At 41.8% G+C, this 27,621-nt stretch overlaps 2 long non-coding RNA genes across 2 annotated transcripts; one reads left to right on the forward strand and one right to left on the reverse strand.

The window, feature by feature from the left end:
• Positions 1 to 221: 221 nt before the first annotated feature.
• LOC117527758 lies at positions 222 to 27,621 on the reverse strand. Its single transcript, XR_004565599.1, has 5 exons — positions 27,610 to 27,621; positions 20,203 to 20,207; positions 8,389 to 8,934; positions 1,411 to 1,416; positions 222 to 232 (listed from the first exon to the last, which is right to left on the reverse strand). It is a non-coding gene; the product is annotated as an uncharacterized LOC117527758 (long non-coding RNA).
• LOC117527760 lies at positions 3,066 to 5,405 on the forward strand. The gene is made up of 3 exons (XR_004565600.1): positions 3,066 to 3,078; positions 5,109 to 5,118; positions 5,298 to 5,405. It is a non-coding gene; the product is annotated as an uncharacterized LOC117527760 (long non-coding RNA).

Genomic DNA, 27,621 nt, shown 5'->3' on the forward strand with positions numbered 1-27,621 from the left:
TGTCCGAAATGATGCGTGCACAGATGCAAAAGGCGGACCGTTCAGTCTGCGACACCGGATGTCTGCTCGGAGGATTGCCCTGCAGGACACAAGGTGGTACCTTGAAGTGTGGCCCATGTTGGCATCTTTTGAAATAATAATTTGCAGTTATTCATTGATATTTTAGTTTGAAAAGGAATGTTGGATGGGACATGTCTTCTTCAGGCAGCTACTAAGGCTGCTGCTGCTTGAACTGATATCAAAGCCTGAATGTTTTCAAGCCGCAGACATCACAGCACAATTGTGCTTCAAATTCCAAATTGCAGAACCTTTGTGGATGGGAGACAGCAGCCACAGAGTCGATCACATTCTGTACTTCAGAAATGATTTCCGTTAGATTGTTTGAAATCATGTTATAGTTCCTCCATTTTTATGTGCGTTGCCACAGACCGTCTGATTTTCAGCTGTTGACTGTCAGTTTATGCCAGCGTGTAACACAGCAGAAATGTTACGTTTAATTACTATTCACCCCTTAACGCCCAAATTTATATAGCTGTATATAAAAAAATGTTTTGTGTGTTTTTGCCTTTAAGTAGATGGTAAATAATGTTGAGATTATTAATTTCACTTTTTCACAAAAACTAGATAGTAATATTGGGTATTCTGGTAATGACTTTGTTATAATAATAATGATGGTATGTTGAAAATTTGCGACAACAGGCATACAGGTCAATTTGGTAAGTTGCATATTTGAGTCAGAGATTGTAGCATATATGTGACGATGGGCGTTAAGGGGTTAAATGTTTGTGTTACTATGGATACATCCCAGCGGCACCAATTCAGCGGCATTTATATTGGAGAAATACCACCTAGTTCTCCACAGTGAGTTCACAGTGGTTGTTTTATTATGAGTCAGAAACATTATTATAGAGAATGATGAACTCATTAAATACCATTAACAGTTGAATCAGTCAGTGTCACATTCTGCTGATACAAAAATGAAGACAAGGCTTACATTAAATAGCAGTTCAACTCAGGTCAACACATCCACCACATCACCAAACCACCTTGGTTCCCAACCAACTAGGCAGACAGCCAGACCGTCCTCAACTCTTGAAGGTGGCCATCTACATATCTGCTGCAGCGAGGTCAGACTTGGTCTTCTCCAGCCACTGGGGTCCTCAACACTTTGGCAGCTACACGTTTGGTTGGAGAAACCCAGCACATGGCCAAAATGTTATAGCTGGCATTCCCTCACAGTGCAAGTTATACACCCATAGTCTCCCGACATAACCGTTTGTTGAACACAAAGTCATTCCAGTGATAACCAAGAATACTCTGAAGAGACCTAGTACCAAAGACATCTATTCCTCATTGTATGTCACTGGTTGGCACCCACATCTCACAACTACACAGTCAGACAGGAAGTACCATGACCTTAAAGACTTGGGCTTTTTCTCCTGCCAAGGTGTCAGCTTCACTGAGCTCCTCTGTCCTGCAAGTGCATGAAATCAGTAATTTCATCTTCCAGAGTATCTCTCATTCTCAAAGACTGAGGATCCAGAGACATGAATGTGACTGCCAAGATACAGAATCCCTCTACAACATCAACACTTTCACTGTATATCAATACACTTCTGATGGGTACATCCAAGAAGTCATTGAATACCTGGATCTCAGTCTTGAGCCAGGACAATTATAAACCCAAATGCTCTGATTCCTGCAGTGCTGCAATCAAGGTCTAAGATGGTGAAGCCCAGACTAAAAAGATATTCCTACTAGCTTGGCTAGTGGGAATTTCCACTTGGCTGACCTGGTTAGAGCATTGGTCTCATTGAGTCAGTATTGTGGTGTTCAAACCTCACTGGAGCCACAAAAACATACATCCCTTGATTACAAAGGCATCCATTGATTCTTCAAAATCAATTTCAATCATCCTTTCCTCAACAACAAAACCACCAAAGCCAGATAGACAGACAGACAAGAATGCATTTACTCCACCTTAACGCTGTGGGTATTAAAAATCATTAGTATGTATTAAAGTGGAAAATCATTTGTGATCTAGATTGGTGTGAAAACAATAAAAAGTAAAGAAAATTTGTCCCAAACATAAGCATGTACCAACATCCCAGTATCATACAAAAATACCAATACGGTGTTGGTGTCAGTGATTGTGTAGAGATGCTCATAAAGAAGCACTCAAAGCTGTTTGTGCATCTCCCTCCGTAATAGAATAGATTAGAGTACTTAACAGGATTTTCCAAGAAATATGTGGATGTTTGTAATCCCCATAATCCCAGTGCCCAATAACACTAAATACAACCAGCCATCAACATGGCAGCTGTTTCACCCACTCATCACCTACAGTAGCATTTCCTGTTGAATTGGAGACCTGGATATTTATCCCTCAATGATATTCAGATCTTCTCAAATATCCAGCAGGGAAGTAAATGTTGTCCTAACTTAAGATAAGACTCGACTCGCTTGATTATGTTCCTTCTTGACGAATCGCGATAAAGTCAATCTTCCCTCCAAGGTCCACGCTAGTTGATAGTTAGCAATAACATGCTAGCTAGTATTTTGCATAATCAAGCGAGTCGAGTCTTAAGTTAGGACAACAAAAGTTGTTTGCACTTACATTAGATGATGGCGACTGCTCTCCTTGTCCGTCCAGCTCATATCAGAAGTCAAAATGAGTCAAATGGCTGAGAGATCTAAATAGACGGCTGTGTAATGAATGGAACCACACTGCCATCTAGTGGATATCCAGTGTGCGAGAGTGTGTATTTGTGAATCAGTAGGCATTTGTTTGTGGATCTGTGTGGATTTCGCGAAAAGAATGTCTCAAAATTACGTCACAGAGGAAAGCGATGAATGCGTGTAATTGGTGATCCACAAATGCTGAAACTCAATTCATAAAGACAATTTCCAGTTTTACAAATGTTTTTTTTGTTTGTTTTTTTTACAAATTAATTGTTTTTTTTACAAATTAACTTTTATATTTGCAAATACATTATTTGCAAAGACCAATTTACAAGTTACAAATATGAAAATTGCATTTGTGGATATCTGAACACATTTACAAATCAATGATTATTTGTAGATCACCCTGCGTGCATTTACAAATATTAATGAGACAATTTTAATCCCATACGAACAGCTCAATGCTACCTTTAACATTGAAAACGCCATAGACATGCTAACGCATTAGCATCAGTCCCGTTTTTAAGTTATAAAATACATCAACTGTTTCAGAAGACCATAACAGGTCGGTTTAACATAAAAATATTAAATATTACTCAGACATATGCTCTTCAGGGTTTTAGCGGGAAAAAAAAAAAAAGTTTAAAGCAAAATAAAATCCACGAATCGCAGGTCGAAGCACTGCTTCGACCTGTGAATCACTGCTTCGATTGGTTCAAGGTTCAAAGCAAAGCCACACTGCAGAAAAGTTGATTATAGACCCGCTGCAGGTCTGTAATCAATGTAGAGAAATGATCATTTTCCAGACCAACACCCCACAAGTGCACAACTGCAAAAATGCCTACCGGACATGCCTCATGACAAATCGGCCTGACTTTGTTGCAGTCACTAGCAATCAGTGGTGTCTCAGGCTGAAAACACCACTTTTTTCGTGTGCTTTTTTTGTAACGAGTAACGGCATGGCACATAGAAATTGTATCGGAGTAGAAGTATGCAATTAAGGTCGGAAATGTAGTGAAGTAAAAGTAAACTGAATTAAAAACCTCAAGTAAAGTACAAAGTCTCCCAAAATGTACTTAAGTACAGTAGTGAAGTATTTTTACTTCGTTACTATACAACATTGGTCACAGAGAACCTGACAACTCTGAACACGAGAGCACTTTTCAAAATTCTATTGTACCTGCATTAATTGTCCACAAGGCTGAGATATTGCTCCATTTCAGGAACCTTGAAACACGGTCAATCTGTTGCTTATTGTAGTAGATGTCTAAAAGTGGCCCGAGTTTAACAAACTTTTGTGACTTGTGCTGATATTCGCTGAGCAGTACGCTGACCTCCCCCTGAGATGCTCACAAATTGTTTCGATGCACAGCTCAGGAAATCTAGTCACTAGCATTCTGATATTCAGCAGTTGGGTGAGCAAGAGTTGCCAGTGGCCAACCTGACTGTTTTAGTTAGTGTTTTTGACAACAGCCTCCAGCTACTATTGGGATGCTGGTTGTCACTCTTATTCACGCTATCCAGATAGAAAGCAATCCAGATTGAATCTGGTTCTGGCCGGATTTCCAACCCCAGTCTGAAAGGGGCCAAAGTTGTGCAGCAGTTAAGCTTATTATCCATCCAGTAACACCTCCAGAAGGATTGCTCTACAACAAAGATGGATCAGTCGATTGCACAAAAAGACTGACGCCAGCTGATGAATGTATGGAGTCGACAACTAAGTGTTTTGTCAGGATCTGATTCAGCAGCGTTTTACAACGAAGCTGACTCACTGACATGTCATCAGCCTGGATTTCTGCTTTTGTCTTTGGCAGGTACACTCTGCTCGTACCTCTTCTACAAATGGTCCCTGTTTGGAAATTAGAGAGATACAGTATGAGGGTTTCTCACTCCCAGCAGGAGGAGACAGAGTGCTGCAGACATGGTGTGGTGATTAGTCCTCATGTGTCAACCTGCAGTCGAGGTACAGATAGGACTGTTGTGTATCTAACCTCATCATTGCCATATTAGCTTCTGTAGCTGAAGACAGCTGAGACTAGTGATGGAAAATATTAATTTCACCCAGTAGGAGTGTGATCGTCTGTCTCCTCTGTCGCTGGATATGATTCAGGAACATTAGACTGCAACAATGACACTTTGGACAATGATAATCAGGATTGTCTCAACTGGCAAGTTGATAAGGTGTATCTTACTAAGAATATGCATAAGAAGAACTTGTACAGTCTATTTGCCACAGGAAGGACCTCCTGTGGCGTTCCAACCCAGTCTCACAGCATGTCGTGATTCAGCAGCACGAAATAGACATTAATCTATTGGTTCATCATATTGTCACAAAAAGTGACAAATTTGACATGTGAGCACAAATTTATTCTAATTCATTCCATGACGGGTGCACGTAATTAAAAGTGGAGCGGGGGGGGGGTCAGAGTGGTTATGGTTAGGGCTAGAGGAAGGAGTAGGGTTAGTAATAGTGAGTAAAAAAAAAACCTCGTCATGAAAATTTGAATCATTTCATGACAGGAGGACGATAAAACGTGAGACTGGGCTGGACGTTCTGTGGAGCACCTCGGTGGTCTCAGTCTATGGCTGAAGGTGCTCTGACAGGATGAACTGAGTAGATTATTTAGCGACTGTGCAATTTGGTACTCTACCGATCGAACAGAAATTAGAGATTAAACATCTGGGACCCCATAGACCAGAGGATTTCACCCATTGTCAAGAAGGAAAGGATAAAAAAACAGATCATTCAACTATGAATGGTTCAAACGTAAAAAATGGTGAACGGCTAGCCATTCGAAAAAAAAGCACTTCTGTTTTCCATATCTTCTTTTTGGAGGGGAAACTGTCTGGACAACAACTGAATTTAAGGACTTGAAAGATCTATCAGAAAGGCTGGTAAAAAAAATGAGAGCTGTGCATCACATGTGGATAATGCCATTAAGCTCGGCTTATTAGGTACCGCAAATATTGCATCTCAGCTTGACAGTGCATACAGACGTGGCATTGAAGAGCACAATCGCCAGACTGAAGAAAACAGGTATGTTCTTGGTAGAATAACCTGTTTAAAACTGTGCAGGAAGTGTGAACTTGCCCTGCGTGGACATGACGAGTCTGCCAGCTCCTTAAACCCAGGCATTTTCAGGTGTATTTTTGAGACGATGTGTGAGGGAGACTCCAGGCTCAGAGGACACTGATTCTCAACCTTATTTTAAGGGCACTTCAGCAATAATCCAGAATGAACTTTTGGATTGCCTGTTTACAAGGATGAGGTTACTCAATAGTTGGTAGACACCTTTTGTTGCTGTGCAGGCAGATGAGACCACTGACATCTGTAAATCACAGATTGTCATAGTGCTGCACTACATGGTCAACAACACAGTGACAGAGAGGTTTTGGGAGTTTGAGGTGAAGGACAAAACGGCTGCTGGTCTCTCAGCTGCTATAACTGCATCTCTTGAGCCCCTGAACCTGGGAAACAAGCTCATAGCGCAAACATATGACGTTGCAGCAGTAATGAGTGGAGGTGTGCGTGGAGTTCAGACTCTTGTCAAGGAGCACTATCCAAATGCCCATTTTGTGCACTATTAAGTGCACCAATTAAACCTGACACTCCAACAAACCTGCTCAGCAAGAATTTCCGAGCTGAAAGTGTTTTTTGCTGATCTGTCAGCATTCGCAGTGTTTTTCTCCAATCACCAAAGAGAACAGCTGCTCTTGATGCAACATTGAAGAGGTGCATCCCGAGACCTCCAGCCACGCCATGGGCGCAATTTGGTGGGGGATACGGGGGGACATGTCCCCCCACCTTTTCAACCAGGGGGGACAGAATATGGTATGTCCCCCCACCTTCTGACATACGTATATGTGTGTACTTGAAACATGCTATGTCAATCTTATGTGCAAAACCATGCCAGAATAGTATCTTTGTTTCTGCTAGTTTGTATTTTTAGCAGTATTGACTTGTTTACACCTGTTTGTCACATTCGGAATTTTCTGGGACTGCATTTGCCCAGATTTGAAACCAAAAATAGTTGCCTCTAGGGACTAGTGTCTACACATAAGTATCAATGGACCATATGCTACTTTACTAAATTCTGAAAGTTAGAAAAGGAAATCAGAAAGTCTATCTGGGACCTCAGAAAGCCCATCTGCAATTATTGCTAGATCTCCAAAATCAGTCTATGCAAGCGAAATTATGTTCAGTATGAGTGTTGTCATTAGTGCCACTTCGAAAATTAAATTCATGATAAGTAATTTATCCTAAACTTATGATCTGTTGTTTTTCAAACTTATGCAAAAACAAATCTTGAGAAAAAAAAATACAGTATGCGATAGTTAATAATGATTGAGAGCCTGTTCTTTCATATTTATAAATACATTTTACCACATTGCAGTTTTTTTAATGAAAACTCAACCCATCATTCTTTTTGAGTTCTACACATGTGGTGATACCTTATTTACACCAGGATGTTAAAATCAATGCTGGCTATTCTCAGAATAAAATACTTATATCCACAGTTTCAAATTGCATAAGTCAAATGGTGTCAACTTTATGGTCTTCTCAAAACATTAAAATTACTGTTCTGGATGTTCAGAATGCATCTGAACTTATCTAGAAACCGTTGGCTTCTGGGGGCCTAAAGCGGACCCCAGACCCCCGGCCCTGCGGGCCTCGCACTTTGTCCCCCCCCAATTTCTAGTTCTAAACTGCACCCTTGAGCCACGCAGTAGAATTTCAAAAGCAGAACAGTATGTTGTGTGGGAATGCTGCCAGGAGACAAAGGAGTGTTTGGACAACATGCGCACACAAGGGGGATGGGACAGGGTGACCATGAGCGAGGCCTATGGCTTGTCCATGCACCTGCAGGACCCAACGTTCCTACACTTCTTGCAGTTCTTCTGAGCTCATGCCAGAAGTGGACATTTTGTACAGTGTGCTGCAAAAGCGGGACATTGATGCGGCCGGCATCAGTCAGGTGATGGGCACCTTTAAGAAGAACGTGGGATGCCTCAGGGAATGAGCTGATGTATTGTGCAAGAAAGTGGAGCAGAAGGAAATAAAAGGAGGAAAACTGACACTGCTACAGTCATGAAAGAGGCCTGCGACACTGTGTTAAGTCAAGTGGAGGAGAGGTTCACCAAGAGTGACCATCTGATTGCAACAAAACTCATTGACTGCACACTTTTCCCCAAGTTTGTGCAGTCCTTTCCAGGGGCTGAACTGGAATGTGCTGTTAAACTATGGCCAATAATAAATAAGTGGAAGCTGAAAACAGAGTTGATGTCCTACCAGCACAGTGAACTCAGCACAGGCAACACCACGCTTTCTTTACTGAAGTCCATTCATGAAAACAACATCCAGGAGGCCTTGTCTGAAACAGTGACACTTCTACAAATCATAATACCAATGACAAGCACTGAATCCGAGAGAAACTTCTCCACTCTAAAAAGGATAAAAACGTTTACACAGAATACAGTAGGACAGCAGAGATTGAACGCCCTAGCAATGCTTTCTATTAAAATCTGGCAGTCCATGGATGAATCTGTTTTCAACAGCAAGGTCATTGAGACGTTTGCCACCATGAAGAACCGCCGAGCTTCATTCCTCTCAAAAACTGAACCATGGTGAGTTTTATTTATTTTTATTCTTAACTATGACATGTGTGCTGCTGTGTTTAGATGTTGGGCATGAGAAGTTTGGCGTACAAGTGTCAGAGGGCGACTTAATTTACTTATTTTTATGTGGAGTTGATTATATAATATGTATATTGTATAACTGTAGCGGAGTTGGAGTAATGGGTTGCTGGCGTGTATGGGTGTGTTGAGGACGCACAACCTCAAGCAGGCTCCCCAAAGGAGCTGATCACCTGTCTGTGGTGCTGAAATGGATTTCTGACTGATTTATTGATTGTCATGTATTGGCTGTGGGCCGTTTACGCAGTGGGTTCTTCATTATTTTGTTATCGTCACGTTGTTGTTTCAATATTAAGTATTTAATTTTGGGAGAGCTTTAACACCGTTCTTTGGTGATGGTGTTGATATGGTAATAGGCTATCTGTTCGGATTGTTATGTGATTCAAGATGGTATTACTGAGCTGGGATTTTGTCATCAAATGTCTTGTGATCTCCTCTCTTCTGCACTGTATATGTTGTGACAGTATGAGAGTGGTAATATGTTTGGATTGCATCAGATTTTCTTGCATGAATATTGTGTGGCCCCACCAGAATTTCCATACCAAAATCGCCACTGCCCTGCACACTTCAGTGTAGAAGATGATGCTGGAGACCACCGAGTGATAAAACATCTGCAACATATTTCCGCAGACATTGAAAGATCTGAGCCTCCTGAGGAAGTACAGTCGGCTCTGATCTTTCTTATTGCACCATTACAAAAGAGACCTTCCAGAAATGCTACCAACAATGGCAGAACCCCTGGGAGAAGTGTGTGCAGTCCCAAAGAAACTACTTCAAAGTGTATTAGGATTTCAAACCCTGTAGGTGTGTAATTGTATTTTTCGCAGCTAAAAGTTGGATACTTTTTGAAGTCACATCATATACACAAGCAGTGCAAATAAGAGTTGATTCTGTCATCTGTGCTGCTATTTGGAACTTGGTGATATGCTAAAAGGCAGTGGAGGACATCCCGGAGAAAATGCATGTAACTCTGTCTGCAGGCAGTAAGCCCAGAATGCAATCATTTCAAACCACTTCACCAAGTCTCAGTGTGGGTAAGTAAAGCTGCCACAAATACTTGTTTTATCTCTGTGATAGGGTTGCTGCAGTAGTTCAACATCAGCTTTCACTGCATCAACCCAACAGCATTTCAGTGCGCATATATATATATATATATATATATATATATATATATATATATATATATATATATATATATATATATATATATATATATATATATATATATATATATATATATATATATATATATATATATATATATCACACACATCTATTCTGATTTACAATCATTTAAGCTCTGGCACTTATAAACAAAAGAATCAAATTAAACACACAGGTCCACAATGCAGGCTCCTCTAGTTAGACAGTGAGGCAGAAAATAAATTGAAGAAATAGAGGTGGAAGGAGAGGGAAAGTAGCTGAATTAATGATAGCATCATGAACACAGCCAAGCGAAAGAGGAGGACAGAGGTTATGTGATCACTCCATTTCTCCTTGATATTTCAAAAACTGAGTGGATTTGATTAAAGTTTGAGTCAGGAGGCAGTGGTACTGCCTTAATTCATTCATTCATTCATTTTCTGCCATTTATCTGGGTCCAGGTCATTGTGGCAGCAGACCAAGCAGCTTATTCCACATGTCCCTATCCTCTATCCTCCTACGTCTTCTGACCCTTCCTGGAAGATCCTGACAATGTGTTAACCCATATAGCCCTAATGATGCTGTCCTGCATCTTGGTCAACTTTTCATCATATTTCTATTAATATATCATATCTTTATACAGTGTCTTAGACAAATATATGTCTCATATACAGACATAAGTTGTACCGAAGTACAAATTGCACTTCTTAAAAAATGCTTCTTGAAGAGGAATAACCCACATAAATGTCATCTTTTCCTTGTACTATCAGCTCTTTTTGGGATTTTTGAGGCATTTTTCACAATACCTCTAGAGGAAGAATGACCTTATGGGGGAGAGGTTTGTGTGTCCCTATGAACCTGAAAGCTCTGTTATCTGGAGCCTTCATGCTCCTGATAGGGTCTTCCATAGCAAATTTTGTTTCAGGCCAGGGGCCAGACTGAGAATGGTTCACAAAGACTCCATGGACAAACGAGGCAGAGGGAATATGACCCTGCCCGGAGGAAGGCCGGAGCCCTTATCTGGAGCCAGGCCTGAATGGAGGGCACGTCAACGACTGCCTAGTGGGTTTGCCACGGAGTCCATTGACACAACATGGTCTTTTTATCTGCAGCTTATGGGCTCAACTACCAGGCTCTACCAGGCTCTGGTCTGGAACCACTCTCCTTGATAGGGGTTGGACCTTATTCTTCTCAGGAGTTTCCCATTTCCCAGGGTGTGGTGCTGGGCGTGTGGGGATACTGATAAGTCTTCGACTAAGCACCGCTGCTTTGGAGTTTACCCCAGTAGATAAGAGGGTCACCTTCCTGCGTCTTCGGGTTGCGGGGGGGGGGGGGGCACTCTGTTAGTGCGTATGCACAGGACAGCAGTTCAGAGTATTTGACCTTCTTGGAGTTCTTGGATGGAGTCCTGAATGGGGCTCCAGTAGGGAAATCCTGCATCAGACTGGAGCACCCTCTGTAGTAGAGGCTGAGCTGGAAGCTGATGGAGGATCATCATCAGTTTCAAGTCACTGAGCTAGTCAAACAACTCCACAGTGGTTGATGATCCATCTAGAAATGCTGAAGGCTCTGGGTGTGGAGGGACTGTCTTGGAGGGACAGTCTTGGATGAGATGTTTGTTCAACATTGTGTGGAGATCTGAAACAGTGCCTAAGGAGTGGGAAACTGGGTTGGTGGTCCCCATATTTTAAGAGGGGGACCAGAGAGACTGTGGAACAACTGACCAGCTCTTCACTCTCACAAGGATCCTGGAGGGGGCCTAGGAGTATGCCCATCCAGTCTCTGTACTCAAAGTGAGAGCTGTGTTCAGGTCCTCTGCAGTAAGTTGGACTCATTTCCGGTGGAGGTTGGCCTCCACCAGAGGTGCACTTTGTCACTAATGCCGTTTGTGATATTCACGGACAAGATATGGAGATGTAGTTGGGAGGAAGAGGGTCTCATCACTGCTTTTTGCAGATGATGTGGTCCTATTAGCATCAGCCTGTGACTTCCAGCACTCACTGGGTTGGGTCACAGCCAAGTGTGAAATGGCTGGGATGAGGATCAGCATCTCTAAATCTGAGGCCATGGTGCTTAGTAGGAAACATATGATCTGGAAAACTACTCCGGAAAATACGGTACCTTGAAAGGGGAATTTGTTTAGGTATAGTAAAATGGAGAAAGTCCTTGGGGCTCAAAGGGTTAAGTGTTCTTACTCTCATTCTGAATTCCAGCAACCGACCACCCCATCCACTCAGAATCATACTTGATAACCAAAAAGAGACAAAAACCTGCAAGTGGGATGATGTGGGAGATGGTGAGAACAGAGGATGCAACAGTGTACTCACATGCAGAAATATGGTGAACGTGGAGCTGAGATGAAGAGCGGTGATGTGATCGACACCAAAACAAGTAGGTGTGCGAGTAGCTCAGGGGAAGAATGAGTGTGAATGTGGGAGTGAATGAAAGACGTGGTAACAGATAAAAGGTGAGAACAAATCCAGTCCAGACAGAGCACCAGGAGTCAACCACAGCGGATGCACGTGTGTGTGCACGGACACACACAGAGACAATCAACATGTCACAGTGCAGCCTCAGCCCCACTACGACATGTCTAAATGAGACAATTAAAAAACCTTACACCCTGTCTGTGGGAGGAGGAAGACGGTGTCTGTGGACTCACTATGTGCCATTTAAGGCTCTGGATTTGATGCAGAACACGACATCTTGTGATTGAACAGTCACCAATGTCATGCATAATTCAGCATGTGTTCCAATATGCCCTGAATTTTTATTGAAAAATAATGAGCCATTTACTTTGGTTCACAATAACAGTACATGATAACAATCCAGGCAGACATGGTATCTTGATAAGGTCGAAGTAATAAAGAGCTTTATTTCTGAGAGCTGGCAGATTGTCCGACCGGCTCATAAACGCTGTAGATAGTTGTGTTTAAAGGGCTAATATGATACACCTTCTCAGATGTGGAGAAACCACATATTAAAGTTAATATCCAGAAATTAGACACTTAAGTGAAGCATCTTTTACACCACAAAAAAAAAATCCTCATATGCAGGTGACTCGCCATCTTTAGTCAGAACTTCAGCCTGCTTACAAAGCCTGACATTCCTCTACAACTACATGTTGTCCCATTGTAGTCATGGCAGTTGAAGTCTCAGATTAGAGGGCTCTACTGTCCCATTTGTTCATCTTTTGTTGTCCAGCTGGATGAGACTGAGCCTCTTGCCAGGATGTTAGACAGCTCCAAAGTCAGGTATCTGATGGTGATCCACTGATGAACTTTGCCATATCTCCCAGTTGTGTGCCTCCTCTGACATCAGCATGTTGTTTATCCAATTATTAATGGCCTCTGAAGGTAGTTCATGCAACATTTTTTGTCACTGTCCAAAAACTTCCGGACCTCCTGTACTTTAAGTACTTCAATTTCTATGACTTTTTAAGTTACCTGCATTTGATCAAGTTTAAATCTGTCCGAGCCCAAATCAAAATTAACTCCACGTCGTGGTAAGTTCCAAAGATCCACTAAATAAATAAATAAAAGAAAACAAGATCAAAGGAAAGATCCACACAAAGACCGAATCAAGTTTAATGAATTTCCTTGGCCAAATGTCACCTCCATACTTTAAATGGTAGCAAGAGAACTCGACTAGTGTTAGGGTTATGCTTAACGTTAGGGGTAGGGGTATGGTTAGGGTTAAGGTTAAAGGTAGGGGTACAGGTAGGGTTAGGGGTAGGGTTATTGTTAGGGGTACAGTTAGAGTTAGCATTAGGGTTATAGTTAGGGGTACAGTTAGGTTTAACGTTAGGGTTATGGTTAGGGGTAGGGTTATTGTTAGGCGTACAGTTAGAGTTAGCATTAGGGTTATAGTTAGGGGTACAGTTAGGTTTAACGTTAGGGTTATGGTTAGGGGTAGGGTTATGGTTAGGGGTACAGTTAGAGTTAGCATTAGGGTTATGGTTAGGGGTACAGTTAGGTTTAATGTTAGGGTTATGGTTAGGGGTAGGGTTATGGTTAGGGGTACAGTTAGAGTTAGCATTAGGGTTATGGTTAGGGGTACAGTTAGGTTTAACGTTAGGGTTATGGTTAGGGGTAGGGTTATGGTTAGGGGTACAGTTAGAGTTAGCATTAGGGTTATGGTTAGGGGTACAGTTAGGTTTAACGTTAGGGTTATGGTTAGGGGTAGGGTTATGGTTAGGGGTACAGTTAGAGTTAGCATTAGGGTTATGGTTAGGGGTACAGTTAGGTTTAACGTTAGGGTTATGGATGGGGGTAGGGTTACATTTTGAATGCCACATTTGTTTCATGTAATCAAGTGTACACTGTACACAGTTGTGACAACGTGGGTTTCCCCCATCATTGTTTTATAAACATTATTGTTGGATCGGTTTTGTACCCAGGTCCAGTGTTTAAAAATTGCCCGTGTCCTCTCCTGGCTGGTAGTTGCACCGGGGGATTATGCTTTTAATCAGTTTCCTTTTTTTTCCAAAGATTGTTCCAGCAGCCATTTTGGATGCCAAAAAACGGAAGCCTTCGAAAACTAACTTTTTACTTTCTGGACTTCTGGTTAACCTAAGATCATGATTGGAGTAAGTAACTAAATAAGATTTTATGGAGGGCAAATTATCCAGACCTTAGAGATAGGGTGAGACAGGATGAGAAGCTCGGCCATCCATGAGGAGCTCGGAGTACAGCCGCTGCTCCTTCGTATTGAAAGGAGACAGCTGAGGTGGTTTGGGCATCTGGTAAGGATCCCCCTGGGCGCCTCTCTCTGGAGGTGTTTCGGGCACGTAGAGCTAGGAGGAGACCCCAGGGAAGACCCAGGCCAGGTGGAGAGATTATATCTCCACACTGCCCTGGGAACGCCTCGGTATCCCCCAGTCAGAGGTGGTTAATGTGGCCTAGGAAAGGGAAATCTGGGGTCCCCTGCTGGAGCTGTTGCCACCGCGACCAGATCCCGGATAAGCGGTTGAAGATGAGTGATGAGAATTATCCAGAAATACTGACTACAAATTACTGAAGCAGAGTAATCATGTGTGTGCTGCCTTTTTGAATTTTTATTGCGTGTAGGTGACATCAGTGACATATAGGACATAGAACCTGAATCATGTGGGCGTCTTTTCCTTTCTAATCAGATCCAGGTGGTAACTGTCTATTATTTTTTATAACGTATTGAATCCTTCTTGGAATTTATAATACAGGTTATGAACCCTTAAATGATCAATGGTGCTGTTATTCATTAACCGCGTGGCAGGAGACTGACCCACAAATGTACGTGAGTGGAACATGTCATCTCAGCATGAAGAGACGATTCTGCACAAGCTCCAACGTGATTTAATTAATCTTTTATTTATGTCAGCTAGTTCCTCACACATTAAATACCTAATTGTTACATCGGGAATGGGAGGCGAGGAGGATGGAATATTATCCAGCCGTGATATCTTGACTGAGGGAGCATGATTATGCTGCTGCACACAACACATAAATATGTAAGAAAAGAACAAAGACATAAACGGTACTTTATATGCTTGATGGGGTTTTTTAAAATTAAATATCAAGGGAGGTGAAAAATAACCAGCAATTAATATTTTAGAAAAGAGATTCACCTTCACTGTTATACGGTTCAGGCATGCAGAGTGTTTTTTATGCACAGTTCAACATTATCTCGAGAATAGAATGTGATGATTTGCTGTGATGTGCTGCGTCAGGTTTTAATCAGGTCAGTCTCCCTCAACCGATCCCTCTCCTGCAAGAATCATCATAAAGTGATGCACTGCACCTTTTGGGATGTCGAAAAATGCTGCTCGCAATGAACTAAACTGCACTCTCCGGTTTCGTTCCTGTAGCAGCTTTTAAAGTTTACTGGTGAAGGTTCGTTTGTAGCCAGTCTGGATTTGATTTTTGATTCACAATCAACAAGAAGTGCCCTTCAAGAAAAGCGAAAATAATCTCAACTTACTTCAGAGACGATTAACTCAGCGTTTTCGAACAGCATTTGGTACTATTATTAGAACATGCATGTGCACGTGACCGTGTTCATGTTCTCTATTTACCGTGCTGGATGATTCTGTTGGTATTTTTCCACTTTAATGCAACTACGCAGCAGAGCCTTTATTTTCTATGAGCTTAAACAATTGACAATATCTTGCATCAGGCACAACGTGTACACGCAGTATAAGTACACTGGCTCTGTGGGTTGGGAACAGTTGGTATTTCATAATAACACAAGATGGATTTTTCAAGAAGACCATCTTTTGTCAGAGCATTGAAGTGACTGGAACACAGAATATAATTTAGGCGTTTGGGTGAGTTTTATTTTAAAAAGAAATGTCTGTAGTGTCTCAGAGACAAAATAGAATAAAATAACCAATACTGAATATATCACACATCTAGTCTGCTTGAAAGATGGGGGGGGTTAGGGTTAGGGTTAACCCTAACCCTAACCCCTAACCCTTTCTGTGAGATTGTTCCCAGCATGGGGTTTGTACAATAAAAATGTAAAGGAGAGGATGAGTGGGTTGTTAGTCCATTCCAGCCACCTTGTCTAGACAATAGCACAAGGGCTCATGGGACAGCACACATTGTGACAATGGAGGCACCTTGGGTCATGGATGGCAGCCACCCAAGCAGACAACCGGATCATCCCCATATCTCAAAAAGTTAACATCCATCTACTGTAGCCAGGTAGAAACATAAGCATCTCCCTGGCTGTCTCCAGCCTGTGCACCTGTGGTGGATCATGCACTAAAAAAAGCCGACATCCTCATCTGACTCTCCCCAAGTAGTCATTTGTTTGATGCAAAGGCATTCCAGCAATACCCAAGGATCTTCTGAAGAGACCAAGTACCAAAGACATAGTTATCACCTTATGTCGCTACCTAGTATCCAAGTCTCACAGCTATACAGTAAGAACCACAAGAACTTTCAGAATAGTGTAAAGCTTTTGGTGAGTATATCACCAAACCAGTCCAATCTCATATTTGTGTTTCGTGATACCGAATGTGTGACACGGTCAAGTTTAGATCACTGTTTTTAACTAGAACCATAACCATAATCCCAATGCCCCCCCATGTCACCCCAAACTTTGTAATACCTTTAGAAAAATGTAACATTTTGTGACGTATCATGAACTTATACGTAGATTGATCAGGTCCTTCCCAAGTGTCTCTAAACTGTGAAGGCCGAAGACCTTTAGGCATCAAAGGAAAGGACTGGTTCCTTGAGGAGACAAATACGAAGAGTATCTCTTGCATTGTGAGGGAACATCAGCTACCATTATGGCTTTGCGGGACATTTCTCTGGGCATGATCAGTGTTGAGGACAACAGATGGAGAAGACCATGGTTATATTTGAGAGGTGGGGATGTAACAGCCATCTACCTGAGTGGTTGCTATCCAGAGCCCAAGGTGGTGCCGTAGTGTGGTTGACTGTGGCAATGTCTAGCACGAGCACATGCGACGTAATGAGGAAAGCGTATAATACCTCTCAAGTGGCTTTCCTTTTGAAGTACATGTAACTGTACTTATTTTCAGCAGTGGTTAAACTTTGAATGTAAAATTTAATGTGTATTTGAGTGTTTGTTACTTTTACTGCTGTTTTTTTTTTTTTTGGCAGCTATGATTAGCAGTAATTTGACAAATACCTCAAACTCTACTAAGACACAGTATCTGAGTGAATTGCTTATTTCCACAACCAACACAGGACAGACTGGAACTTTCTTAATCTTCTCAATAAAGTTTGACAGAACGAAGACTGAGTAGGACAGCTTTCATTGTTTGGACACCCTGCTGCTGATCCACAGGAAACTTCATGACTGTAACATCATTACTTCTGTTTTATCTCCACACGCTTCACTCACTCCAATCTCAGAAAGCAGCCTCTGCTATCGATTCATCTCAAACTAAATATAATATTTCTCAGCGTATCTTTCCTATCTGGGATTGTATTTACTAGGCCGCACGATGGATACATGGTAATTGGACTGTCACCTGCTCATTTTGAAACACCAGACCAGAAGAAAAGCACAAGCTGTGATAGCTGCACTGGGTATTGCCCCAGTTTGCCCAGCTGTCAGTGGGTACCAGCCTTGACCAGGGAAGTAACCTGTGGACTGGCCTCATGGTCCATTTCACACTATGAAATCTGGAGATCAACACTGGCACCAATAGACCTTCCAGCCTCTAGAACATTTTTTCTTTATGCAGGGAGATCAGTAAGGCTCCCAGCATGTAGACATCAGTTTGATTGATGATCATGCTGACTGAGATCCAAAAAGAAAATCATCACCATTTCACTCCTGGACAGCTAGTACCCTGTGAACAAGAGTGTCTCATCCTTTACAGAAGAAGGTCTTCAGAAAATCCTTGAAACTTTCAATAAAGCCAACACCAAGCTTGGTCTTCACATCAACCCTAAGATGACACAGATCCTGTATCAGCTTCCACCCAACATAGTCAATCCAGTGCTTCCTACTGTGAGACTGTGCAGACAGGTCCTGGAGAATGTGACCCATTTTCCATACCTGGGCAGCTGTGTGCAATCAAACGCCAACATCGACAATGAGAACCAACTTACACTGAAGTATGCAGGAACTGCCTTGAGCTATTGCACTCATGTTTTCAACAACACAGACCTTTGAGACTAGAAAAAAAATCCTTGCATAGAAAGCCATCATCATGTCAACCCTGCTGTACTCAACTGAGACTTGGACCACTTACCGCTGCCACCTGAGGACCCTTGAGTAATAACACCAAGGCTGCCTGAGGTGTATCCTCCACAGCAGGTGGGAAGACTACCATACCAGCATCAGCATCTTGGCTGAAGCCAAGCTACAGAGCATAGAGTGTGTTATCATGAAGAATCACCTTTGGTGGGTGGGTCACGTCGTTAGGATGGATGAGCAGATCTTCTATTCCCAGCTTTGCAAAATAAATTATTCCAAAGGAGATTAGAAGAAACACTACAGGGACATCCTGAAGCACAACTTCAAGAGCTGCCCCATCAATTGGAAGACCTGAGAAGACCATGCGAGGGACCAAGCCATCTGGAGAGCAATAATCCACAGAGGAATGAAGTCTTCAAAAATATGTGTATGAACAACATCAAGGAGAAGAGGAGAAAGAAGAGAGAGCAAGATCCTGACTGGCAGAAGCTTACTGCAGCAACGTCTGTCAGAAACAGACGAGATGATCAGTCATCTCCGTGATCACCATCACATCTGGGAATCGACTCAGAGACCATCTTCCTTGCCACTAATGCATTGCCCCAACCTATCTGTGTCCTTGGACAAGACATTTCATCTGCATTGTCCCAGTCCTAGCAGCTGTAAATGGGCACCAACCTTGGCTAGGGAAGTATTGTCCCATCCAGGCAGAGTTTTAGACTCTCAGCTACTTCACACTACAGAATCCAGAGATCAACACTGGCATCAGTGGTCCTCAGCAGCTATATAGGACTTACTCTGTCCATGTGAAATGTGAGATAGATTTTGTGGAGGTGTCCCCAGTGATAGAGGACTCTTTATGTTTGCAATTATTTACTCAGTCAATACAAAGCACCTCCAGACCCCTACACACACACACACCTCTTTGTCTCCATTGTCACGGGGACGGTAGCCACAGGGGATAGCCGGTACACAGGAAATTAGGAGTGTGACCAGATAAGACCCAGCGTTTATCTGATATTGTTCCTCAGCAACCAGCGAGGGAAGAGAATAATTTAAAAAAAAAAAACAACAGAACATGGAGGAAAGGGTTTGTGTTACTGTAATACCAATTTTTTTCTTGCCAAATATTTATCTACAAACTGCAATTGCCATAAAACAAATATTCCCATCATGCATGTGTAAGTATCTGTCGTTACCGACTGTGGTATTAACAGTCAAGGCTGCCAAGTCGATGTCTCACCATTGTGCTCGGAAACTGTGCTGACGTGTGACTCTAAGCCTATCTCATGTTGCGCTTTATGGCTTTCTGAAACAGTATGTGCTGATAACGTGTTATTAAAGCATCCATCCCAGCCAAAAATCATTAAAAACAAAGACCTACCTCAGGTATCAGGATTTCTCAGTTTTAACCTCCTGTCGCTTAGGAAAATAATGAAAAGATGCTAAATATAAAATAAAGCTATGTCTTTTTGCATTCTGATGCATTGGAATTTCATGTGATGCTGCATTTGGGATGCTACCATCTGTTCAGGAACAAAACGCACTCACCACCATACCTGCCTGATGGTTTGCATTGGTGTGGGCATTAAAAATTATAACCGCCTGATTTTGTCAGTAGTTGGAGATAAGCTTGGTCAAATGTCATCAAGCTACCGATAACTGCTAAAACTGCTTATGAAATGGTGGCCAGCAGGTGGTGCTGTGCAGTAATGTAAACTTCATTCCTCGATGCCAAAAGAAATTCAAGCAAAAGATGACAGAAGCCTTGTTTTATGTTTTATTTTTGCCTTGTGGTTGGAGCGCCTGCCTCTCATCCTGCGGACAGTCGGTTCAAAACCAGTGAGGGATAAAGCGACACAGGTTACGCTAACACTGTTAGCATCCTAAATTAAAAATCACACAATCGTTTCACTTGACAGAAATACTGGTGCGCAGATTATCCATTAGGGCAATTAGCCATACAGCAAGCCACATTATTACAGATATTTGTAATAAAATTATACCAACACCATCCTCCACAACAGCTACCAGACATGGCTAGCAGCCTCTGACCACCTGACACTCTAAGCACACACAAACTGTCACTTAAAGCAGCCACACCCCTAATTATGGCTTAAAACATCTTAAACTAAGACATTAGAAAAAAATTATAATACTAACAACCCAAGTATTTATCCCCCATAGGCTGCATGACTGGAAGTCTAGTCCGGGCATATGTGCTGATGACATGCTTTGCTGCATCCATGATACCACAGAACCACACTGGGTCCTGACTGGCATGCACCCAGGCAGACAAAAATTCCATCCCCATATCTCCATGGTAAACATCCATCTGCCACAGCCAGGTGAGACGTGGCCATCTTCACCTACTGGAGTCGGTACCTGCGTCCTGGATCAGAGACAGAGATACTCACCGCATGTCAAGAAGCTGATGTTGCCTCAATGCAAGTGATGCTCATCAGCTTACTCTCACTACGTAACCACTCATTTGGTTTGATGACCAGAAGGGTGATATAGAATCTCTGTGTGTGTGTGTGTGTGTGTGTGTGTGTGTGTGTGTGTGTGTGTGTGTGTGTGTCAGTCCCATTTTCTTGTGCACGATAAACTGAGTAATTTCGCAATATGCTGCACAAGCAGACTGAGAGCTGAGTTAATGATAATAAACCACTGGTCGAGCTCGTTCTTTTAAACTTTTAACCAGTTTTCTCCTAAATTGATATTTGGTGCTCACAAGGTCTCCTGCAATGAATTCATCTGAAAATATAAGAGAAATGAAAAATATAGTGGTGGGGGCGGCGGGGAGCGGAGGTTCAGCCGACTGTGAAGCAAAAACTGTTTGATACTTCTGCTCTAACATTGATTTTTGCATTTAAAAGATTTATAAATCAGCGGATTCTTTTTAATAAACACCAGAATGAACGTCTCTATGCCTGATAACTTTTACTATTCAGTGCACTCAGTCATATTTAGCAGCAGCACAGCCCACGCACAAACAATAATTCATATATGTGCTATAACTCAGTGCTTACATTTTAACGTATGGAACCACTCGCCGGGTCTCTGGTCATTATATAGAAGCAGAGATGATGACGAATCGTTCAGCCTTCTGGTTGGGAAGTTGTGTTGGAGAGCATATCGATAGCCTCAAAGTGTGTGTTGGCCTTAAAACTGCAAAGCTACTTTCATCCACCTGCTTCACGGTGAATGTGGAGGCCAGATTTTACTCAGTGTTCTTGAGATCATTCAAGAGAATCTCTCACATATCACAGTTATTTATGACTAGAGCACTTGGCGAAATTCTGTTGCACCTACAGTAATGGTGAATGTCCACCAAGTGGCGCTATTGCTTCATTTCAAGAACTTTCACAACAGGCTGTCATGGGACACGACAACACTAAAAGAGAGCTCTCTCAACATTTAAGGCTGCCCCTGAACATTAGATACTGTTTCTGGGTTGCCGGTTGCTACTTATGAAATCCACACAGGGTTATGCACCTGACTGTGTAACTCTTGTGGACAATAACTCCAACTGCAAGGCAAAAGCAAATGTCAGCCAGGCCCGCTGTGAGCATCTGGGTTTCTTTTTTCAGAGGTCTCTGACAGGCAAACAGAACCAGATCACCACTGTGTCATGTTTTTGCTTTAGTTTTGTTTTTGTTTTAATTGGCACCAGGTGTCATATTCCATCACGATGCTCCTACAAGCCATTGAACTGAAAGGCAGCAGAATAAATTTCTCTGGCGGGTGATTTTTCTCTTCGGTGAACATGGCGTTAAAAGTGAGCATCTGTTCACGTCCACAGGCTATTTGGAATCAGCCTATTTGTGGACATATGTTTATAGACTAGCAGAGATCTGTGTGGAAAGTAGGACATCATGGTGATCATCGGGAGTTAGAAAGCTCCCACGCAATTATTTTGAAAAAATATGAATCCGCAGTGATCAGATCCAGAACTTTGATCAACAAAGCCACACGAACATGTTTGTGTTTCATCTCTGACCTTCAACACGGCGCTCAGTCATTCCATTATAACATTGATCATCAATGAAATCTCAGCACAGGGTGGTCACGGTGCGGAGCCGTCGACAGACAGCAGGTGCACTCAGCAAACAGAAGACAAACGACTGAAAATAGATCTTGAACTAAACAAACCCTGACCTTCAGAGCCGCTCTCAGACACCGACCCCACAGTCGGAAACCGGCGACAAATATCTGACAAATGATCTGATACAACGGCGGTTTGAGTTGAGCTTTCCTGTCACCATCTCCGTGACAGCAGGGGTGTTTACAAGGGTCGACATCGGTCTGAGCTCGAAAGCTTTTATGTGTAATTGAGACAGTAACTATCAGCCATCATCCCAAACGTCACCGAGACAAAACAGATTTATACACAAACAAGCAAACCTGACAGACGGCAAATTCAACACCGTCTGCTGTCTGATAGATTCACTTCAACCACAAAGGTGAAAAGAAAAGTGTCGTTCATCCACACTTCAGATATGAAGTAAAAGTGCATTCAGGTTTTACCCCCCACAAATCTTACTTTAAATTCAAATACAGTTGCAGGCCAACACTCACTCACTCACCTTCAATCGCTTGCTCCAATTAAGGGTCCCGGGGGAATGGAGTCACACGCACACCGACAGAAAATTATAAGCTTCCAATCCTCCTAACCTGCAAGTCTTTGCATGTGGGAGGAAGTTGGAGCTGCCAGACGGAACCCACATAAGAACAGGGAGAACATGCAAACTCCACACAGAAAGGCCACAGGTGGGAATCGATCCCATGACCTTCTTGTTGTGCAGCAACAGTGCTAATCACTAATCCTAATCCACCATGCTGCTGCAGGCCTAAACTATAATAAATAAATAAATAGAATGACAGAATAATTCTGTAGAAAATTGCAGTAAAAATATGTAAATCCCTTTACAAAATAACCTGTAAACTTTATGGTATAAAGCATTTGTAACTTCCAAAAATAAATAAATAAATGAAATATCTTATATTTCTCTAAATTAACATTATCATGCTGTTTTAAAAAAATTATTATTTCTGTAGAATGTAAATGCATTCTTATTTATTGTCAGCTGCCATTCATTAAGATTTTGTTGTGTTGCTCAGAGAGCATTTGAAGACGCAATTCATTCATTGAGAGCTCGATTTGGTAACAACATGACATTGTTCAGTTTAATCAAGTTGTACTTGGATTAAACTGAACATATAGATGGTATTATCATTAGCTTGTCAACTCTACGCAGGCACCTGAGGACTTTGCGGCTCTTGAGAAGGAAAGCCCATTCAGATCTGCTAGGCATAGTATCAGGTCTTGATAACTGGTTTGGCTGGACGCAAATGCTGGACTGACAAACTCTGTAGCTAAAAATTGTTTACTGAAACAGTAGACGGGGTCTGGTACACAGTAAAGCAGTCCAACAAGAATATCAAAATCAAAACCATCAGGCAAAGGCATGGTCGAGGATACAGGCAGGTAGTCAAAACACACAAGAGGCAAGCAGGTCGAGAATACAAACAGAGCTGGAGAGAAGGCACATGGCGCATCAATCTGGCAAATTACAAGAGGAATGGAGGAGCTTAAATACACCCCAGTGATGAGGTGCTGATTAGGAACAGGTGTGCGTGGAACAAACCAGAAGGAGGGCGTGAACAGAGGGAGAGAGAAACGCCCACCACCAAGAGTCAGCAAAGAGACAAGAGAGAAAGGGACAGACAGACCCAACAGAAAAACCCCAACAAGAGACTAAACATAACCAAACCAACAAACCAAGACAAGAAGCACAGCAAACAAAGCCCAGTCCTGACACATAGGAGTTTTTCTCCAAGATCAGTTGGACAGATACGGTATGCTCCATGGATACTATTTTTTTGTTAGTGCCACCATCTCTAAGCCATACAACATAGCTCACAGACCACCAATAACCAGTAAAAATCTATTTAAGCATAAAAATTCAAAAATAAAAAATAATGTAGCACCTTCAACTGCACCACAGACTAAAACAGTTAAATGTGGTCTATTAAACATTAGGTCTCTCTCTTCTAAGTCCCTGTTAGTAAATGATATAATAATTGATCAACATATTGATTTATTCTGCCTTACAGAAACCTGGTTACAGCAGGATGAATATGTTAGTTTAAATGAGTCAACACCCCCGAGTCACACTAACTGCCAGAATGCTCGTAGCACGGGCCGAGGAGGAGGATTAGCAGCAATCTTCCATTCCAGCTTATAATTAATCAAAAACCCAGACAGAGCTTTAATTCATTTGAAAGCTTGACTCTTAGTCTTGTCCATCCAAATTGGAAGTCCCAAAAACCAGTTTTATTTGTTGTTATCTATCGTCCACCTGGTCGTTACTGTGAGTTTCTCTGTGAATTTTCAGACCTTTTGTCTGACTTAGTGCTTAGCTCAGATAATTATAGTGGGCGATTTTAACATCCACACAGATGCTGAGAATGACAGCCTCAACACTGCATTTAATCTATTATTAGACTCAATTGGCTTTGCTCAAAATGTAAATGAGTCCACCCACCACTTTAATCATATCTTAGATCTTGTTCTGACTTATGGTATGGAAATTGAAGACTTAACAGTATTCCCTGAAAACTCCCTTCTGTCTGATCATTTCTTAATAACATTTACTCTGATGGACTACCCAGCAGTGGGGAATAAGTTTCATTACACTAGAAGTCTTTCAGAAAGCACTGTAACTAGGTTTAAGGATATGATTCCTTCTTTATGTTCTCTAATGCCATATACCAACACAGTGCAGAGTAGCTACCTAAACTCTGTAAGTGAGATAGAGTATCTTGTCAATAGTTTTACATCCTCATTGAAGACAACTTTGGATGCTGTAGCTCCTCTGAAAAAGAGAGCTTTAAATCAGAAGTGTCTGACTCCGTGGTATAACTCACAAACTCGTAGCTTAAAGCAGATAACCCGTAAGTTGGAGAGGAAATGGCATCTCACTAATTTAGAAGATCTTCACTTAGCCTGGAAAAAGAGTCTGTTGCTCTATAAAAAAGCCCTCCGTAAAGCTAGGACATCTTACTACTCATCACTAATTGAAGAAAATAAGAACAACCCCAGGTTTCTTTTCAGCACTGTAGCCAGGCTGACAAAGAGTCAGAGCTCTATTGAGCCGAGTATTCCTTTAACTAGTAATGACTTCATGACTTTCTTTGCTAATAAAATTTTAACTATTAGAGAAAAAATTACTCATAACCATCCCAAAGACGTATCGTTATCTTTGGCTGCTTTCAGTGATGCTGGTATTTGGTTAGACTCTTTCTCTCAGATTGTTCTGTCTGAGTTATTTTCATTAGTTACTTCATCCAAACCATCAACATGTCTATTAGACCCCATTCCTACCAGGCTGCTCAAGGAAGCCCTACCATTATTTAATGCTTCAATCTTAAATATGATCAATCTATCTTTATTAGTTGGCCATGTACCACAGGCTTTTAAGGTGGCAGTAATTAAACCATTACTTAAAAAGCCATCACTTGACCCAGCTATCTTAGCTAATTATAGGCCAATCTCCAACCTTCCTTTTCTCTCAAAAATTCTTGAAAGGATAGTTGTAAAACAGCTAACTGATCATCTGCAGAGGAATGGTCTATTTGAAGAGTTTCACTCAGGTTTTAGAATTCATCATAGTACAGAAACAGCATTAGTGAAGGTTACAAATGATCTTATGGCCTCAGACAGTGGACTCATCTCTGTGCTTGTTCTGTTAGACCTCAGTGCTGCTTTTGATACTGTTGACCATAAAATTTTATTACAGAGATTAGAGCATGCCATAGGTATTAAAGGCACTGCGCTGTGGTGGTTTGAATCATATTTATCTAAGATTACAATTTGTTCATGTAAATGGGGAATCTTCTTCACAGACTAAGGTTAATTATGGAGTTCCACAAGGTTCTGTGCTAGGACCAATTTTATTCACTTTATACATGCTTCCCTTAGGCAGTATTATTAGACAGCATTGCTTAAATTTTCATTGTTACGCAGATGATACCCAGCTTTATCTATCCATGAAGCCAGAGGACACACACCAATTAGCTAAACTGCAGGATTGTCTTACAGACAAAGACATGGATAACCTCTAATTTCCTGCTTTTAAACTCAGATAAAACTGAAGTTATTGTACTTGGCCCCACAAATCTTAGAAACATGGTGTCTAACCAGATCCTTACTCTGGATGGCATTACCCTGACCTCTAGTAATACTGTGAGAAATATTGGAGTCATTTTTGATCAGGATATGTCATTCAAAGCGCATATTAAACAAATATGTAGGACTGCTTTTTTGCATTTACGCAATATCTCTAAAATTAGAAAGGTCTTGTCTCAGAGGGATGCTGAAAAACTAATTCATGCATTTATTTCCTCTAGGCTGGACTATTGTAATTCATTATTTTCAGGTTGTCCTAAAAGTTCCCTGAAAAGCCTTCAGTTAATTCAAAATGCTGCAGCTAGAGTACTGACGGGGACTAGAAGGAGAGAGCATATCTCACCCATATTGGCCTCTCTTCACTGGCTTCCTGTTAATTCTAGAATAGAATTTAAAATTCTTCTTACTTATAAGGTTTTGAATAATCAGGTCCCATCTTATCTTAGGGACCTCATAGTACCATATCACCCCAATAGAGCGCTTCGCTCTCAGACTGCAGGCTTACTTGTAGTTCCTAGGGTTTGTAAGAGTAGAATGGGAGGCAGAGCCTTCAGCTTTCAGGCTCCTCTCCTGTGGAACCAGCTCCCAATTCGGATCAGGGAGACAGACACCCTCTCTACTTTTAAGATTAGGCTTAAAACTTTCCTTTTTGCTAACGCTTATAGTTAGGGCTGGATCAGGTGACCCTGAACCATCCCTTAGTTATGCTGCTATAGACTTAGACTGCTGGGGGGTTCCCATGATGCACTGAGTGTTTCTTTCTCTTTTTGCTCTGTATGCACCACTCTGCATTTAATCATTAGTGATCGATCTCTGCTCCCCTCCACAGCATGTCTTTTTCTTGGTTCTCTCCCTCAGCCCCAACCAGTCCCAGCAGAAGACTGCCCCTCCCGGAGGTTTCTTCCTGTTAAAAGGGAGTTTTTCCTTCCCACTGTCGCCAAGTGCTTGCTCACAGGGGGTCGTTTTGACCGTTGGGGTTTTTACGTAATTATTGTATGGCCTTGCCTTACAATATAAAGCGCCTTGGGGCAACTGTTTGTTGTGATTTGGCGCTATATAAATAAAATTTGTGATGATGATGATAGCTGGTCTCAACTGTCTTGTAAACTTTCCCCTTCACTCTTGCTGATATTCTTTGGTCACAAATCACTCCTGCCACGTTTCTCCACCCACTCCACCCTGCCTGCACTATCTTCACCTCTCTACCACACTTTCCATTACTTTGAACAGTTGACCCCAAATATTTA

Source organism: Thalassophryne amazonica, chromosome 16 (genome assembly GCF_902500255.1).
Source record: "Thalassophryne amazonica chromosome 16, fThaAma1.1, whole genome shotgun sequence".
Taxonomy (NCBI): Eukaryota; Metazoa; Chordata; class Actinopteri; order Batrachoidiformes; family Batrachoididae; genus Thalassophryne; species Thalassophryne amazonica.